The following is an 18,046-nucleotide window of genomic DNA, read 5'->3' as shown; positions in this document are numbered from 1 at the left end:
CTCCCTCCTCCTCTCCTGTCGGGGAGGCTGGAAAAGGCATAAAAGCTTGGCTGACAAGGCGCAAGGGCCACGGTCCCTGCCCTGCTCATCCAGGGACCCCAGATGAGGCCCCCATTGTGGCCACTCTGGTGTTTGCTGAGCTCCTGGCCATGGCCTGCCCCTTGACTTCCGTCTGTCCCCATGGCATCGGCAGGCAGAGGCGGGACTGAACGCCCCTGGAGCTAGGCCCAGAGGCAGACCTGCTTTGTCTGCTCCCATCGTCACTGCCGGCTAGGGAATGAAGACAGGGTGGACCGGGTGAGAGCACAGAAAGAGGGGGGATCTCGGACGTTTGGGCTCCACACCTCCAGCCCGCTGAACTGGACCTCTCCTGGGGGCGCTGTGGTACCTGCCATCCCCACAGCATCCAGGGTGAGCGCCAGGCACGGAGGGGTGGCAGAGGGGGCAAACCCACAGATGGCGGAGTTCATGACCACCCTGTGCACTGTCCTCCAAGAAAGAAAATCCCCCGACTGCAAAAAACAAGTGAGAAGAACCCGATACCCGCCCCCCCCCCCACCCGATGTCTCCATGTTGCCATACTTGCTCCTGCTGTGGATTCCCTAAAAACCTTTCAAGTGCAAGGTCGCCTCAAGCAGAGATGTTATCAGGCTTGGTGACTTCTCACTGTCCTCATACCCATGCAACCAGGTCTGCACACCAACGACGGGCATACTCTTCCCAGAGAGCCTCGGAGCACCCGGCAGGGGGACTCGGGGGAGGGGGGGCACACTGCAGCTCTTGTGGGCCTCCTGTACGTGCCCCAGAGAAGTGACTGTTGCCCATTCATTCACTCATCCACCACTCTTGCTCAGAGCACCCACTAAAAGCCAGGACATAAGGGGTGATCCTGGCGGGTGGTCTGTCCCTGCCCCCTCATGGGGGGTTGACCACACACAAGTCCGTGAACAAGTGTGACTCCAGCTGTGCTGAGTGCCACCTGAGACAACAGGTCCAGGCAGGAGGGGATGGGGGGGGCAGGAGGGGATGGGGGGCCCGGGCCCAGGCACGGGCTGAGGGAGCCCCTCTGCAGGAGGATGGGTGCCCGCAGTGCTCCGGGCCCTGCCTCCTTCCACCTGCAGGGAAGCATCTTTGCCTTCGGCAGTCCTATCTGGAAATCCCAGGTGTTCCTCCTCAGGCTGGGCACCCCAAGGTGGGAACTGCACTCCCAGCTGCCTCTGCTTCCCAGTGAGGACAAGTGTGGCACCTGCTCCGGGACAAAAGGACCAGCTTCTCAAGCCTGTTCTGACTGTGGGCCCCTCATGCCCTCCTTTCCCCCGTGCATCCTCCCCTCAACCAGCCGCATCTTAAGTTCCCACCCTGCTTTGGATGGAGTCCATTCCCCGGAGCGAGAAACATACCAAGGTCAGAGCCATGGGCTGTGTGGCTCCGGGCTTCTGTGGACAGGTGCACAGCTGAGCGCTCTGACAGCGAGAGCACAGGGGTGCCAAGTGCATGTGCTGCGATGCCTACGAAGTCCCTCCTGTCAGAAGCACAGGCAGAGGCACAAGGCAGCACCGTTCCACTTGGAACCCACAAGACCAGCCCAAGGGCAGGACGGGACACTCAGCTACATTCTCCTTGCCAGCACAGGGCGCCCCGAAGAGCAAGAGCAGAGCCCTGCTTTAGAATTTCCCAGCCTTTAAACAAACTCAAAATTCAGTTTATCCCACAATGGGACTTTGGAACCAGCTACCGGCCCTAAAACAGATGCTCTGAACTGCATGTGTGGTGACAGGAGCCTCAGAGACCGAGCAGGTGAAATGCTTGCTGCTTCCTCAGATGCCCGGTTTGGCATGTTGAGCTTCTATGGGGTTCCGGTGTGCCTCAAAGTACCTGGGCCTGCAATTCTGGCACGCTGCCACCAGGAGGAGGTATGTGCCACGATCACCTGCCACATTTGTAGAACGTTAACGCAAATCTGGAGGCTCCTGGGATTACAGCCTCGAAGAAGAAAGAAACGGATTATAAGTCACGGATCCAGTTAACGGCAGGGCAGAGTAGCATGTCTCTCCCTTCATCGTTCTTATATACAGACATGGAGTCACCTAAGGAGGAAGCACACCATGGCCACATCCTAGTGGAGGGCAAGAACCCAAGATGTCATCCACCACGGTTCAGAGAACTGTGAAGAACAGGAAGACAGGCCTTCCTCTGTACTTTTGTACTTTTCTAAACCGTCCTCTTCTTCCACTCAAATGGTTATTCCAAATATAAGACTCACATGTGCGCACAGTTTAAAGAGACAGAACGCTACAAGGCTTGTTACAAAACCCAGAGGACCCACCACCCAGGTCCCACTTCTCACTCCCAAAGCCTTCAGCTCATTCTTTCTAATCTTTCCCTGTGTCTCTAAACATGCTTATGAAGTTCCTACTTGATGTTTACGTTTTAGATGTTGTCTGCTGACACACCACAATGGCAAATGATGACTTCGCTTGGGGTACTGAACGGCAGCACAGTTGGCAGTTGTAGACCAATTAATTCTCTGTTGCGTGTGTACGTGAGAGTGTGTTGAGCAGCATCCCTGGATTCTACATGCTAGCTGCAAGCAACATCCCCTTCCTCCCAAATGTGACACCTGAGTATATTTCCAGACATCACCAAATGTCCACTGGGAGGTCAGAGTCGCCCTCGGTTGAGAACCACTAATTCAGGTCTTTTCTCTCATTCCCCCCTCCCCTTCCCCAGGACTTCCACCCTCAGGTTATAGTTCTGTCATAATTCCAACTAGATCGACACTCGGGATGTACATCACGACTGTGTAATATCTATTCATAGCTAAGCCATATAGTATATCATGATTACTTTGTCTTTTCCCATACATTATGTTTTCCCTGGGGCGAAATCATTTTCTATTGTTTGTGTGTTGGTTTAATTTTCTATGTACTTAACAGTAATTCCAATCCAAACACTTCCTAAATAAGTAAATCTCTTTTCAAAATCTTCAAATATGTTGGGTATTTTGCTAAGTTTATCTTCTTGAAGAAATTGCTCCCAAAGACTTCTGCTCTTCTCGGCACAATGTGGATTCGGTGTTCTCTATGCCTGTGTCCCCAGGATTCCTTTCAATTTGGTCTTGTTTTGGGGTCATCTGAATCCCAGACCCCCTGGATATATTGATTGTTACTTGGTATAAAGCCTCATTTTTGGTAAAGGACATTCTCTAGTTGCTTCCCAATGAAGGGAATTTGGGAGAGGATTTTTTTTTTTTTTTTGAGACATTGTTTATTGAAAAATGGCTTTTTAAAAAAGATTTATTTATTTGAGAGAGAGTGAACAAGTGTGAGGAAAGAGAGAGAGAGAATCTTAAGGAGACTCCACACCCAGTGTAAAGCCCAATGCGGGGCTTGATCTCATGACCCTGAGATCATGACCTGAGCTGAAACCAAGAGTCAGACGCTTAACTGACTGAGCCACCCAGGTGCCCTGAAAATGGCTTTATCTGCACACTTAACTGGGAATCTGACTGGGTACAAAATTCGAGGTTGGAGGGTAAGGTAAAGAAGGCTCCTAAGACCATCTCCTTTGTAGGTAACACAAAGTCTGGACAAAAAGTCCCCTTACCCCCAAACTCAAACAAACAACAATGACTCCCTGAAAGCTCTGGGGTGTGAACTGAGGTAGGCAGATTTTGGATGGGAGTGGAAAATTGGAAGCTTTGGGCCATGGGCAGAGTGTGATGTGGGTCACCTGAAGCTCTGATGAAAAACTGCAGCCTTTCTGGCTTGAGAAATCAGAGGATAGAATGTGGGGTGGCCACACCTGCCAAAGTGAGGGGAGAATCCCAGAAAAGAGAGAGCCAGAGAATGGCAGCTCCATGTTCTGTGTGTAAACTTTCTCCAGATCTCTGATGGATGTATGAACTGTGCTTTCACAGGCCTGACCAACACAGCTTGTAGATGAGGCTAAAGTGCCTGAACCTAAATTTGAGCTGCTGCTACTGCAGGCTAGACACTTTGCAGTTTGAGACTAACCAAGGTAATTACCAGCTAAAATGCAAACATCAACACTCATCCAAGGAATGTAACAGAATCCAGACTGTCACAGCATAATCTTCACAATATTCAGGATACAGTGAAAACCTACTTGATGAACCCAGACATGACTAAGAGGTTGGAATTATCAGACAAGGACTTTAAGCAGCTATTAGAACAATACTCATCTCAGTATAGGAAAATACACTCATATTGCATAAAAGGTAGGAAATATCGTCAAAGAAATAAAAAAATGTAAAAAGAAGTGAGAATATTAAAACTGAAAAATACAATGTAAGTTAAAAAATGCACTGGATGGGCTTAATAGTGAGATGGATATGGCGGAGCAAAGAGTGACCTTGAAAAAGCATCAATAGAATTTATCCAATATGAAGAAGAGAGATTCTGTCCATTTTCAAAAGTGGACAGAATCTTAAGGACTTGTGGGACAATGTCAAAAGGTCTAATATTTTGAGTCCTAGAAGGGGAAAAAATTGGAATCCCAGGACAAAGAAAATGAGTCAAAAAAAATTTTTTTTTTAAATGATGGCTGAAAATTTTCCCAATCAGGTGAAGGACATAAATTTACAGATTTAAGAAACTCAGTGAAGGTGTGCCTGGTGGCTCAGTCGGTTAAGCGTCTGCCTTGGCTCAGGTAATGATCCTGGGGTCTGGGGATCGAGACCTGCATCAGGTTCCCTGCTCAGCGGGGAGCCTGCTTCTCCTTTTGCTGCCCCCTCCTGTCTCTAATTCTCTCAAATAAATAAAATCTTAAAAAAAAAAAAAGAAAAAAAGAAAGTGAATCCCAAAGAGGATAAATAAAAAGAATATCTCACCCAGGCACATTATAGCCAATCTGCTGAGAGCCAAAGGTAAAACGAGGAAACCTTCAAGCAGCCAGAGAAGCATGACACGTTCCTTAAAGAAGAACAATGATTTCGATGACCGTGAACTTCACATCAGAAACCACGAGGCAAGACTGTGGATCATTTTTAAACTGTGTAAATAAAATAACTGCCAACCTAGAATTCTATATCCAGTGAACATATCTTTAAAGAATGAAGGCAAAATAAAACATCTACAGATAAATGAAAACCATGAGAATTTGTTGCCAGCAGACCTGCTGTTAAAGGCAGTTCTTCAAGCTGGAGGGGAACGACACTAGATCTTAGAGGCATGAGGGTATCAGAAGTGGTAAATACATAGTTAAAACACTAAAGATGATTTTCCCTCTTATTTAAAAAACAGTTGTGACTGAGGCAAAAATAATACCGTCTTGTGGGGCTTACGACGGCAGGAGATGTGACGCCTGTGACACCGTAGAGTACATGAAGGCAGGAGTAAGGCAGACACACCTACTTGGTTGCAAGGTGGTTGTATTTCCTGTGAACTGTGCAGTATGAATTCTAAGTGCACTGAAAAGTGAAGGATGTACACTGTAATCCCAGAGCCCACCACTAAAAAGAACATAAAGTATGGCAAAAAGCCAGTATATTAAAATGGACTTCTTTTTTTTTTTTTTTTTAAGATTTTTTATTTATTTATTCGACAGAGAGAGAGACAGCGAGAGAGGGAACACAAGCAGGGGGAGTGGGAGAGGGAGAAGCAGGCTTCCCGCTGAGCAGGGAGCCCGATGCGGGGCTTGATCCCAGGACCCTGGGATCATGACCTGAGCCGAAGACAGACGCTTAATGACTGAGCCACCCAGGTACCCCTAAAATGGATTTCTAAAAGTAGTCAAATAGAGGCACCTGGGTGGCTAGTAAGTGAAGTGTCTACCTTAAGCTCAGGTCATGATCTCAGGGTCCTGGGATCAAGCCCCATGTTGGGCTCCCTGCTCAGCAAGGAGTCTGCTTCTCCCTCTGCCCCTCCCCCCTGCTCTCTCTCACTCTCTCTCTCTCTGAAATAAATAAATACATCTTAAAAGAAATAAAAGTAGTCAAATAGTCCAAGAAAAGCAGACAGGGGGGAGCAGAGGAAAAGAGAACAGATAAACAGAAACAAACTGGTGGGCCTACACTGAAGGGCACCAATAATTGCATTAAATGTTAATGGGCTAAAACTCCAGGTAAAAGGCAGGTATTATAAAAATGGATTACAGAGAAATATCTAATATGCTGTGTGTGCCCTTTAGGTACAAAGACACAGAGAGGTTAAAAGCAAATGAACACAAGGTTTCCCATGGATGGAGTGCCTATATTAATATCACACAAGAGAGACTTCAACTACTTTGAATAACAGTTTGGGAATTCCTCAAAAAGTTCAACACAGAGATATGAGATATGAGATGACCCAAAAACTCCACTCTCAGGTATATTCCCAAGAGAACTGAAGACATGCTCACACAAGTACCTGCACATAAAATTTCATGGCGTTACTCCCAGCAGCAAAGAGACGGGGATGGGGGATGAGGAATGACTGTCAATGGGCGTGAGATCTCTTTCTGTGACAAAATGTTCTAAAATTAGACTGTGTTCATGGTTGCAAAATTCTGTGAATATACTAAAATCCACCGCAGTGGGCTCCCTAAGTGGTTGAATTTTATGGATATGAATTATATCTCAATAAAGCTGTTATTTAAAAATAGACTCCAGGAAAAGAGTATTACCAGAAACAAAGAGGGATGCTTCATAATGCTACAAGAGGTAATTCATAACGAGGACATAACAGTCATAAACATTTATGCATCTGCTCACAGGGCTTCAATTTCCTGAAGCAAAGTTTGACAGAATAAAAGAAATGGGCATCTCTGCAAATACAGCAGGACACTGAATACCCCTTTGTATTCAGCTGGACAAGAAAATCCGTAGAGACATAGATGATCTGAACAAACATCTTGAACCAATTGATATTTATGGAATAGTAACTACAGAACATACATTCCCTGAGCCACACAGGTCTAGTTTGGAAAGAATTTTGCTTCAGGAGTTTGAAGGGTATGCTTCACTTACTTTAGTTTCCAGGTTTGTTCTGGAGGGATCTGGGACCCGATCATGTTCATAGAACCTGCATCTGCTCCCTGCTGCATGCCCCCCCCGCCCCAGCCAAGGCTGGAGAGCCCTGCAAGATCGCCTCTCTACTCCGGGCTGTCTGAGGTGTGCTGATGTGTGTGGCTCTGCCCTCACCTCCCACGCTGGGTCCCTGGGCGGTGGGGGGTGGGAGGCGCTCTTCCACTGGTACACTCATGCTCTTCCGTTCCGGAATGCTTCCTTCAACTAAGTCTTGGCCATTCATTCCCTTGCTTTCCCTTTCTCTTTGAGGCAGTCTTATTCCTTCTGGATAGGTCCTCCAATTTAATTATCTTTTTTCTTTAATTTCCCACATCTCTTTCTGGGAGATTCCTATCGGTTTTATCTTGTAGTCTACCTGTCAGAGTTTTCATATCTGCTATAGTATTTTTTTTTTAAAGATTTTATTTATTCATTTGAGACACAGAGATAGAGAGAGAGAGAGCATGAGCAGGGAGAGAGCAGAGGGAGAGGGAGAAGCAGACTCCCCACTAAGCCAGGAGCCGGATGTGGGGCTCGATCCCAGGACCCTGGGATCATGACCTGAGCCGAAGGCAGATGCTTAACCATCTGAGCCACCCAGGCGCCTCTGCTGTAGTAGTTTTAAATTCAAGAGGTCTGATTTTGTTTTGTAAATGTGACTTTAAAAAGGAATATTTTTTGTTCTAACTTCAAGGATGCAATATCTCCTCTTATCTCACTGAGCAAACTCATAATACCTTTTCATACTCCTATTCTCCCTGCATGGTCTGTGTCCTTCATCTCTTCCATGGCATGTTTGTTTGGGGCTCTATCTTCCATATTAATTCTTTTTTTTTTCCATAGGAAGCAGAAAAATGATTTATGCCAAAAGATGGCAGAGATAAGAAAGTCATCCTGAAAATACACTTCAGTCTAATTCCACTGGGACAGATATTCCCTGTGAACATGCTCTCCTACTGACTGTGCCCCTGGGGTCTGAGGGACTTGGGACAGTTTTTAGATACTTCGTCAATTCCCATGTTGTGGGCAGGCTGGAGTCATCTATCAGTCCCCGGGCTCCAACGGGGAAAGCAACGTATTTCTCGGAAGAATAGCACCTTCTACGTCAGAAGAGTGCACAAACATTTTGCAGAGTCAGCACACTTTAGGTTAAGCAGGCACAGAAATCATCAAAATGTAAAAAAGGTGACGGGAACGGATACTACATTGTAGAATAAGATATTCATAAGTGGTGTGGACGTTTAAGGCAGGTGATGGCAGAAGAGGTGAGTCAAAGAAGGTGTTCTGCGTTTGGAGGTGATTTTGCATCTAGAACTCAATGAGTGAGCACTGGGGAGCGGGGCTTCCTCCTCAAGCCAGTGATACTTGAGGTACCAGATGGTTCAAAGAGGGGTGCAGTCGGGCCAGAACTGCAATCAGCCAAAAGACAGTGCAGCCTCTAAGATAAATAATAAAATAAAATCTTAAAAAAAAAAAGGGAGCTCCTGGGTGGCTCAGTCGGTTAAGTGTCCAACTCTTGATTTCGGCTCAGGTTATGATCTCAGAGTCGTGGGATCAAGTCCTGTGTTGGGCTCCATGCTCAGGGGGAGTCTGCTTGAGATTCTCTCTCTCCCTCTGCCTCTCCCCCCTTTCTCTCTCAAATAAATAATAAATCTTAAAAAAAAAAAAAAAAAGCAAAAGAGAGAGCAGTAAATGGAACAGGTCACCGGTGTGTTGATGATAACTCCCCGGGTGGGACCCTTAGGGATGAACCCGGGCACCAAGAAGCCGACGAGGGAAGGCCCCAGAACACACTCATCATGACATGGAACACTGTGAGGCCCTTCATGCCACGGGTGCCACCAGAGCTGCCGGCCCTGCCCTGCTGCCTCACTTTCTATAGTAATTCCTTCATCCGTGCACGATGCTCCCTGGCAGGCAGCGCATATTTAGGAGCAGCCCCTAAGGAGCGGATTTCTGTCCGAGTCTGTTTTGTGAATACTGACAAACTAACTCTAAAGTTTCTATGGAGGCACAAGACCCAGAAGAGCCATCTCAGTACTGAAATCAGAAAACTGGTACTACCTGACTTTAGAACTTACTATAAAACTACAGTAGTTGGGTACTGCTGAGGGACTAGACAAATCGATCAGCAGAACAGAAGACAAAGCCCAGAAACAGACCCACACAAATATAGTCATTCGATCTTTGACAGACAAGCAAAGGCCATTCAGTGGACAAGAGACAGACTTTTCAACAAAGGGCTGGAACAATAGGACATCCACCCGCAAAGAAAAAAAAAAAAAAAAGAATCTAGACCCAGACCTTACACCCTTCACAAAAACTTAACCCCAAATGGGTCATTGACCTAAATGTGAGACACAAAACTGCAAAACTCCTAGAAGATAATGCAAGAGAGTATCTGCGTGACCCGAGTCTGGGAATGACTAACCATTAAAGAAAAAATTGGTAAGTAGGACTTCATTAAAATGAAAACCTCCGCTCTGCAAGAGACATGTCAAAAGAACACGAACAGCCACGGAGTGGGAGAAATTCTTTGCAAAACACAGATAATGGACTGGCATCCAAACACACAAAGAACTCTTAAAAGTCAACAATAAGGAAATAAGCAGCCCAATTAAAAAATAGGCAAAAGATCTGAACAGACACTTGCCAAAGAAGACATATAGATGACAAATAAGCACATAAAGATTCTCCACGTCATGTATCATTAGGGAACCGCAAATTAAAACGACATACCAATGCACACCTATCAGGGTGGCCCAAATCTAGAACGCTGACGCCAAATGCTGGCAAGGATACGGAGCACCGGGAACTCTAGCTCACTGCCGGTGGGAATGCAAGATGGCGCAGCCACTCTGGAAGATGGACCGGCCGTTTCTTACAAAACCAAACATGCTCTTACCATACAGTCCAGCAACTGCACACCTTTGTATTTATCCCAAATAAGGTGAATGCCTATGTCCACACAAAAACCCGCACACAAATGTTTATCACGGCTTTATCCATAATTGCCAAAACTTAGACACAACCAAGGTGTCCTTCAGCAGGTGGATGGATGGACAAGTTGTGGGACATCCAGACCAAGAAATATGATTCGGTGTTCAAAAGAGCTCTCAAGCCGCAAAAAGACACAAAGGAAAGAAGCCAATGCGTCTTATTGAAAGAAGCCAATCTGAAAAGTCTCCATCCATATTGTGTGATGCCAACTACAGAAAATGCTGGAAAAGTCAAAACCGTGGAGACAGTCAAGATCAGGGGCTGCCAGAGGATGCGGGAGGGAGAGCTGAACAGGTGGAGCACAGAGGAATTTGAGGGCTGTGAGCCTGTCATTCTGCTAGGGCTGTCATATGGTAGTGCTAGACACATGTCCTTTGTCCAAACCCACAGACTGTACAAAGCGGAGTGAACCCTAAGGTCAGTGGTGGACTTTGCTTAATAATAACGTATCCATGCTGGTTCGTGAATTGTCCCAAATGCACTACACCAGAACAAGATGTTACAAGTAGGGGAAATGGTGGGTGGGGAGGGGTGAGGGAGGATACGGGAATTCTCTGTGCTTTTCACTCTCCTCTTTTCTGTAAGTTAAAGCTCCTAACACATAAAGTCTACTCATTGGAAAAGAAGCTCATTTCTACCATTTCTGTTATGGAAAAAGTCCCTCAAATATGCAAAAGCAGAGAGGCAGTTACACTGGACGACTGACCGCCGCCATCTCACCCACCAGCGCCAGCAAGGATGTGCTCGTGGTGTCCCGGTTCCTCCCTCCCCCATGCACCCCTGCCCTCGGCGGATCCTCGTGGAGGGAATTCCAGCTTCCTATCACCTTGCCTGAAGGCAGTTCAGCATGCTTTTTATTTAAAGATCCAGCCTTGTGGTAAAAACATAATAGCCACAATACCATGATCACCTCAAAAAGCAACTGGGATTGCTTGGATCGTCACATAAATGCCCTCTCGTGGCTGAGGTGGTCTCATGCCTGCGCCCGTGTGCGCAGTCGGCTTGGAGTCATGAGAGCTACCCGTCGCATCTGGCCGGCATGTCACTTGTCTCATTTAATCTATGGGCTTTCTTGGCCCCCGGGGACCCACATGTTGGAGGAACAAAGATGTTGCACCCTCCCTTTTGCCCGTCACGCTCCCGTGTCCTCTGTCTTGCTGTCGGCTGGAGGTTGGAAGCTGGACCACGTTCAGGTTTGATCGGGGCAGGTGGTGCCCTGTGCCCCCACATCAGGCGACCCTGAAAGTCTGCGCATTTTGTGTGCTAAGATTTAGTCGGAGGAGGTGGGTTCAGGAGCAGCCAGCCAGATCCAGCGCCCGTTTGTAGCAGCCCCTGGATTCTCCGCCTCTGGGGGCGTGAAATGGTGATATTCTACTTCTGCTGTTCCTTCTCCTGTTATTAGCTGGAATAATTTTTAAAGAGAAACTTGCCTTTCTCAACAGTTTGACTGTCCCCAGGTACTAAGAAGGGCTAGATAAATGCTTGCTCCTTCTTCTTCTTTTTTTTTTTTTTTACCAGTTTTCAGATTAATGAGTTTGTTCCTTCCGAAGCAACCCATTCTTTAAGAAGTGTCACTATGAATTCAGGGATGTTTAAAAACCATTTTGATATATTTGAATCCACTGCAGTGACTGACTATCCTTTGTTTTTAAACAAGCTTTTTATTTTAGAACAGCTTCAGATGTGCACAGAACTTGGGAGGGAGGCAGCACGGAGGGCTTCCCCGGACCCCACACCTGCTGTCCCCTATGTGTACACCTTACATTAGGGTGGTGCATCTGCAACCAGTTTTGACACGTTATTATATTAACTGAAGCCTATGTCTGTTCAGATCTCCTTAACTGTTACCCAGTGCGCCTCTTCTGTCCAGGACCCCATCCAGGACCCCACATTACCATCAGCCGAGTCTCTTTAGACTCTTTTCGGCTGTGACAGCTCTCTGACCTTCTTTGGTTTTGATGACCTTGACAGTTCTGAGTACCTATCAGGAATTTTATAGGCGACCTCTTAATCACAATTTTCCCCTCACAATCAGACTGGGCTGTGGGATTGGGAGGAGGACCCCAGGGTGAAGTGCCCTTTCCACCCCATCACGTCCGGGCTCATGCTCCTCACCTGACTCGTCCCCGTGATGATGACCTTGCTCACCTGCTGGGGTGCACGTCAGGTCCCGGCCATACTGTCCCTGATGGCAGGAAGTCACTGTGCTCAGCTGTACCTCGGGGTGGGTGGTTAAGGCCCATGTCGCCGAGAGAAAGAGCAGGGTAGCCAGCCTCATAAAGTTTAGGGATTCTTCTTCAGGGGAGCATTTGCCTCCTCTCCTCTTTCCATGTTCAGCTGTCTGTTCACATTCGTAGGACTCATGGATACTCCTTGTGTTACACTTCGGGTTATAACCCAGAACTACTTTGTTTACTCTGCTGCTCACACTGTCCCAGCATTGGCCCCCGGAGCGGCTGTGTCCCTGGGCCCTGCCCGCACGCCCCGCGCTTTACCGCTTCCCTCCTGACCCCCCTGGCTGCCCGGGGCCACTCTTCCCTTCATGCTCCAGTTGTCCGGCATCTGCTCCGTGCAGCATCTTCCCGGGACGTTGTGCAGCTTGCTGCAGAGAGCGGGTGTTTGGGCTCTGGGTGCGCATCTGCTGACGACCTCAACTGCAACTGAAAACAGGACTTGTACGTCTCTGATTTTACACTTTCCTCTCTTCGCTAAAAATCTGGGCTCCTAATGACTGAAGTGAAGGTAATGGTTTGCTTGCTCGCCCAATCTATCTGTCTGCGTGCGCGTCATCTGTTAATCAGCCATTACGATCATTAGCTTCAGGATAACAACACGGCGCCAGGACCAACGGTCTAATTACTGAACAGAGCTGAAGACTTCCTGCCTTCCGCTTGCAGCCGTACGCAGACTGTCGTGGGAAACGATTTCTCCGCGAATGCTACTAATTTAATTAGTGGTTATGTTCGTTTACATTATTTTGTTTTTGACTTTTAAAATGTTGATTGGTGTTTTACAATTATGTGCAATTTTCACCCAATTTCATAATCTGATCTATGAAACAATTGGTACTCGGAATTGTCTTCCTCCCCCAGGTCCCAGAGGCAGCACTAAATTGAAAAAAATGGGGTGTGTGGATGATCTTTCCACTAAAAAGAAGAAATGAGCAGATTCCTGTGTGTGGGGGGGTGCATGAGTGCATCTGTTCCCAGCCTGCACAGATGGGAGCATGCTGGTCACACTTTTCTGGACCTTGCCTCTTCCATCTAACGGTGGATGCTGGAGACAGCCCCAGGGCGGCACCCGGAGGCGGCCGTTTCTCCTGACGACACCCAGTCTTCCACCGGGAGGCGCCTCTGTGGTGGGTGCCGCTGTGCACTGTACCAGTGTGTCCCTGGGACGCCGGGGCGGGGCCTGGGGTTGCGGGCTGTAAGGGCTCCTTGTGCAGGTGTCCTGGGCCCCGGCTTGCCCACACCGCCAGAGGGAGCCTGTGTGGGGTGCTTCCCCTCTGGCCGCCCTCGGGACACGGGTCTCTGATAGCCCGGCCCCTCACCCAGCCTCAGGCATGGGCCGGCCGGCCACCTGCTCACACGAAGTCCTTCAAGGATGCCCTCAGCCCGCCCGGTCACCTTCCGAGCATGTTATTCCCTCCGTTACAACAGCATCGGAGGAGAGAGAAGGTCACCATTCGCTTCTCCGAAGGAGCCCTCTGCCGGAGCCCAGCCAGGCGGCCTGTGCAGAGGAAGCGAAGCTGCCCCGGGGTGGGCCAGGTGCTTTGGCCTCCAACGCCACGCTCCGCTCTGGGCAGCCGGCGTGCAGCAGCGGGCGGGCTGCCGTGCCCGGGGCTCCCTCCAGCCCGGAGCTCCACTCCACGCCCCCTCAAGGAAGCTCGCGTGCAGCGAGGGCAGGCGGTGAGCAGGGGGCTTGCGTGCACCGGCCAGCCGTGGGTGCGACCCCGTGGTGTGGGCCCAGAGCGTGGCCGCTTTCTTCCTGTGCTGCCCAACCCGTGGGGCCCATGCAGGCACCGTGGGGCGCGTTTCTGCGCTCACTTGGGTTAGGCGCGGAGCCGCGTGCGTGCGTGGATGGCGTGTCCGGTGCTGAGCAAAGGGGTGGCTGGCCTCGCGTCAGCGTGCATCCCGACGCTGAGATCCCGAACCACAGCAGCTGCTCAGTATCTGGGAATGTGGAAACACACGGGGGGTCCAATACCTGCGTTCAGGTCCCAGCTCCCTGTTGCCCGAGGGAGCAAGTGACCTGGGACCAGGGCTTTGAGCCCCGGCGGCTCCATCCACAGTCCTGGGGGCGTGAGCCCCCGCTGGTTTCCGCCAATCCCACGGGCAGGGGTGAGGATGGGTGTGTGACACCTGAGGAGGCAAAGCCAGAGGCTCTGCTCTGCGGGGAGGGACCGCTGCACCCCCAGCCCCACGTCCCCCCAGGCTCTTCTAGGCAAGGGTGGGCTTGCAAGCCGGTCTTTCTGACTCTCTGATCTGAGCAGCCTTCGTCTCTGTTCTGCCGGGGGTCGGTCCTGTGAGGACAGGCGTCCGTCACTTCCTGTGATCCTGCTGGGGCTGATCTGGGCACGAATCGGGGGCTTGGGGGGCTCTCAGCCCATTACCTTGTCATTCTCCTGGTGGATATCTATCATTTCAGTTCAAGACCAGCAGCTTACAAATGTCACGTGGAGGCTGGCTGGCCGGGCTGGGAAGCCAGGGTGACCTTCCGTGACAGCGTCCCCCTCCCGACCCCAACCCCATCTCCCAGAGCTGCCCTCCCTCCTCATCGCTCCCGCTCAGCGTGGCCACTGTGGCCAGTGCCGAGGCCCCACGGGAGCTCTTCGGGTCCAGAGCCCCAGGCTTACCACTGGAATAACGGGAGGGGGCCTGGCCGTGTCTGCAGCATGACTAGCGAAGCAAGATCAAGAGGGCACGTTACGCGAGCCCTTCCAGTGTGTCCCCACGCTGAGGACTTTACGTGGTTCTGGCATCAATCCTATGAACGGCCCAGAACTTCTGCACGGCTTGGCCTTAGGGCTGCGGGGGTCCAGCTCTGCCGACACCTGCAGCTGGGATCCTGGTCAGCCTGACTTCCCACAGGACGCCCTGCTGCGCAGGACCCTGGTCAGCCTGACTTCCCACAGGACGCCCTGCTGTGCAGGACGCTGGTGGCAGTCTGGTGCGTGCGTCCGATGGGCAGGAAGCATGTGTACCCCAGCCCATTCTACAGAGGGAGGGAGCTAAATGCCAGTTCACTGAGGCTTCTGGGGGCTCGGCGGCCTGGAACGTGGTAGAAGGTCCCCTCCAGCGTGGAGACAAGCTGCCGCCCTCACCCCACCCCACCCCACCCCACCGCATAGGCATCCATGTGTGTACACGGGCGTGGTCCACGTTCTGCCGGGAGCACCGGACGTCCCAACAGAAGGCAAGGGAACTCGGCATTTGGTGAAATGAAGGCGCAAAAGCCAACAGGCTCCCAGGGCAGGTCAGGGAGGGAGGCAGGGCCTCACGGTTGCAGGATAAACTCGCGCCAAGGCCAGGGCAGGACAAGGCAGAGCCCCCCCGGCTCCCCAGCACCCCCTCCCCAGCCCGTGGGCAGCTCCTCTGGTTGGGTCGAGGTGGAGGTGGGGTTAAGAGCTGCCCAGGACGCCATCCTTCCAGGCCCCCCTCCCCAGGGCTCCTTGTCCCTCTGACGGAGCCCCCACCCCACCTCATGGCCTGAGGGTAACTGGGACCCTGCGGTAAACCCATAGCTGAGGTGGCCCTGCGTGTCTGGCGGGTAATTAGTGGCCTGGGGTCTGGACTGGGCTCAGCTGTGGGCGGGCCTATGAACAGCATGGGCTGGGCTCAGCTGGGGGAAGGCAGATTACCCACGGGAGGGTGACAGGCCCCACTCGCTGTAGCCCCTCATGAGGCCCCCTCCCCAAGGAAGACTCACCCAGCAATGCTTCCTAATGCTCCCCCTATCCTAACAGCAGGAAGACCCCCTTCCCTCCTCCCTTCCCTCCCAAACAGCCCTGGTGATGGGGATTTGCCCCTTCCCGAGGTACGGCATCTGTGGGAGCCCAGCTGGACCTCAGCTCACCTTCGTGCACCTGCTGGTTCCGCCCTCCACCCCGAGAGCACCCTGACCCCCTCCCAGGGATGTGCCAGCCACCCAGTCTCCTCGCTGCAGACAAGATGCCCCCAGTGCTTCTCTGCATGCTGTTCTGGACCCTTCCTCCCACCTGGCCTGGCTGCTCCAACATGGCCTTGAACTCTGCAGCCTTGGTCTGGGCGGGCCCCATGCAGGGCGGAGGGCCTCTGAGGCCTGGTCCTTGACATAACCATTACCTTCCCGGACCACATTCTCTAGAAAGTTCTGCCGCCGCTCCCAGGACCCCTTGACTTAAGCCCTCCCAAGAGGGTGTTGGTGGCTGGCCTGAAGGCAGACGCGGGCTGCCCCCTTCCTCTGGGCAGAGCCTGGACGTCATTCTGGAACAGCCCCTGTGGGCTCAGGTGGGCCTGATTCCGGCCAGGGAATCCTAAAGTGGTTGACTTCCCGGTGTGTTTAAAATAGTCGTTTTGCTCTTAACTCAGAAGGCCAATCACTAACACAGGATTCTAGCAGCTTTGTGACAGTACTAACGCGTATAAAGTCAGCCTGGGCTTTCGAGGGGGCGTCTCCTTGCTGAGATGCTGCGTGGCCCCCCCGGGCCAGGACCCCACGGCCTCCTGCATCCCCGCTGCCACCCAGGCCACCTCACCAGGGAGGGGCAGCCCCGTCCTGGGCACTCGGAGCCCCGGCACAGCGTGCACGTGCCCGGCCCCTCCCGCCGGAGGCCAGGGCTGCCCGGGGAAGCGGCCCCTCCTGCAGGCGGCACCCAGGGTCCGTGGCTGCGGCCAGGGCGAGGGCAGGGAGGAGGCTGTGGGGGCCGGGCCAGGCGGCCGGTCCTGGAGCCCCGTCCTGCTCCACCCCGAGCACGGAGCTCGCCAGAACTTCACCTCTGAGCCTCAGGCTCCTCGTCTGCACAATGGGGAAGCCGTGGACTGCAGAAGGGTCGGAGATTGCAGCCTGGGGCTGGACACACCGCAGAGAAACGCTCCAGAAACGCACGTCGTGACTGTCACCTCTCAGCAGACTAGCTGGACAGTGAGACGCGGGCGGGGATGGACACACAGAGACGGTCAGGACACTGTCGCTGCCAACCGAAGCAGCGGCCGCCCCCCAGAGGGTCCCCGTGCCCTGGGGCACAGAGGGCCGGCCTGCCCGTGGGGAGGCGCACGGCGGGGCGGCCGGGGTGTGGCAGGGGGCAGGGAAGGCGCGGGCGTCGGCGGGTAGTGTAGCTTCTGGGGCTGGTGAAGAGGGGCGTCCTGGCTCCGGGCCACACAGAGCACCAAGCCACGGTCCCCGCTCTTCCAGAAACGGGCTGGGGGCGGACATCATCCACTCGTGGTTCCATGGAGCACATTCCCTCTTCACAAGGGAGGGGCTGAGGACAGGCCGTCCCACCTCTGCCCTCTCTCCCCTCCAGGTGGTCATGGAGGGGGCTGGCCGGGGCTCGGAGCCGGCTCGGGGCCAGTGTGTCAGGCGCAGAACCTCCCATCTCGCTGATGGCAGACCAGAGAAGGCGGGCAATTTGCCCCAGGCCACACAGCCTGCAGTGGTGGCCGTAAGCGCGTGGCGGCACCAGGCAGTCAGGACACACCCGAACGGAACCTGCTAGGTCAGACCGAGACTCTGAGTTTAAGTCCTGAGCACCTGCCAAGGTCTCCCCGTTCCACATTCCCCCCGGCCGCGCAGGAGGCTTCCGCTTCTCTGCATCCTCCGCAACCCTCTTCGCTGTCCTCCGACCAGAGCCGTCCTGCTGGCTGTGAGGGGCCTCTCCTTGTGGTGCTGGTTTGTGTCTCCCTAATGACCATGGATATGGAGTGTATGTGGGCCTTGACGTTCATATTTGCATCAGGAGCGCTGGAGTTTGGGGGTTAAAGTTCACCATTTCCAGGTTCGGGGCCAGAGATGCATCTTTAGGGCCCATCACCCATCCTTCCATTGATGATTCGCCCTGCA

At 52.0% G+C, this 18,046-nt stretch overlaps 1 protein-coding gene across 6 annotated transcripts in view; it reads right to left on the bottom strand.

Annotated features, from left to right (window-relative positions):
* SHANK2 (SH3 and multiple ankyrin repeat domains 2) overlaps positions 1-18,046 on the bottom strand; it is a 506,338-nt gene that overhangs the window by 28,665 nt on the left and 459,627 nt on the right. The window lies entirely within an intron of this gene.

This window comes from Halichoerus grypus, chromosome 11 (genome assembly GCF_964656455.1).
Source record: "Halichoerus grypus chromosome 11, mHalGry1.hap1.1, whole genome shotgun sequence".
In the NCBI taxonomy this organism is placed as follows: Eukaryota; Metazoa; Chordata; class Mammalia; order Carnivora; family Phocidae; genus Halichoerus; species Halichoerus grypus.
This window is presented reverse-complemented; position numbering and strand designations above follow the sequence as displayed.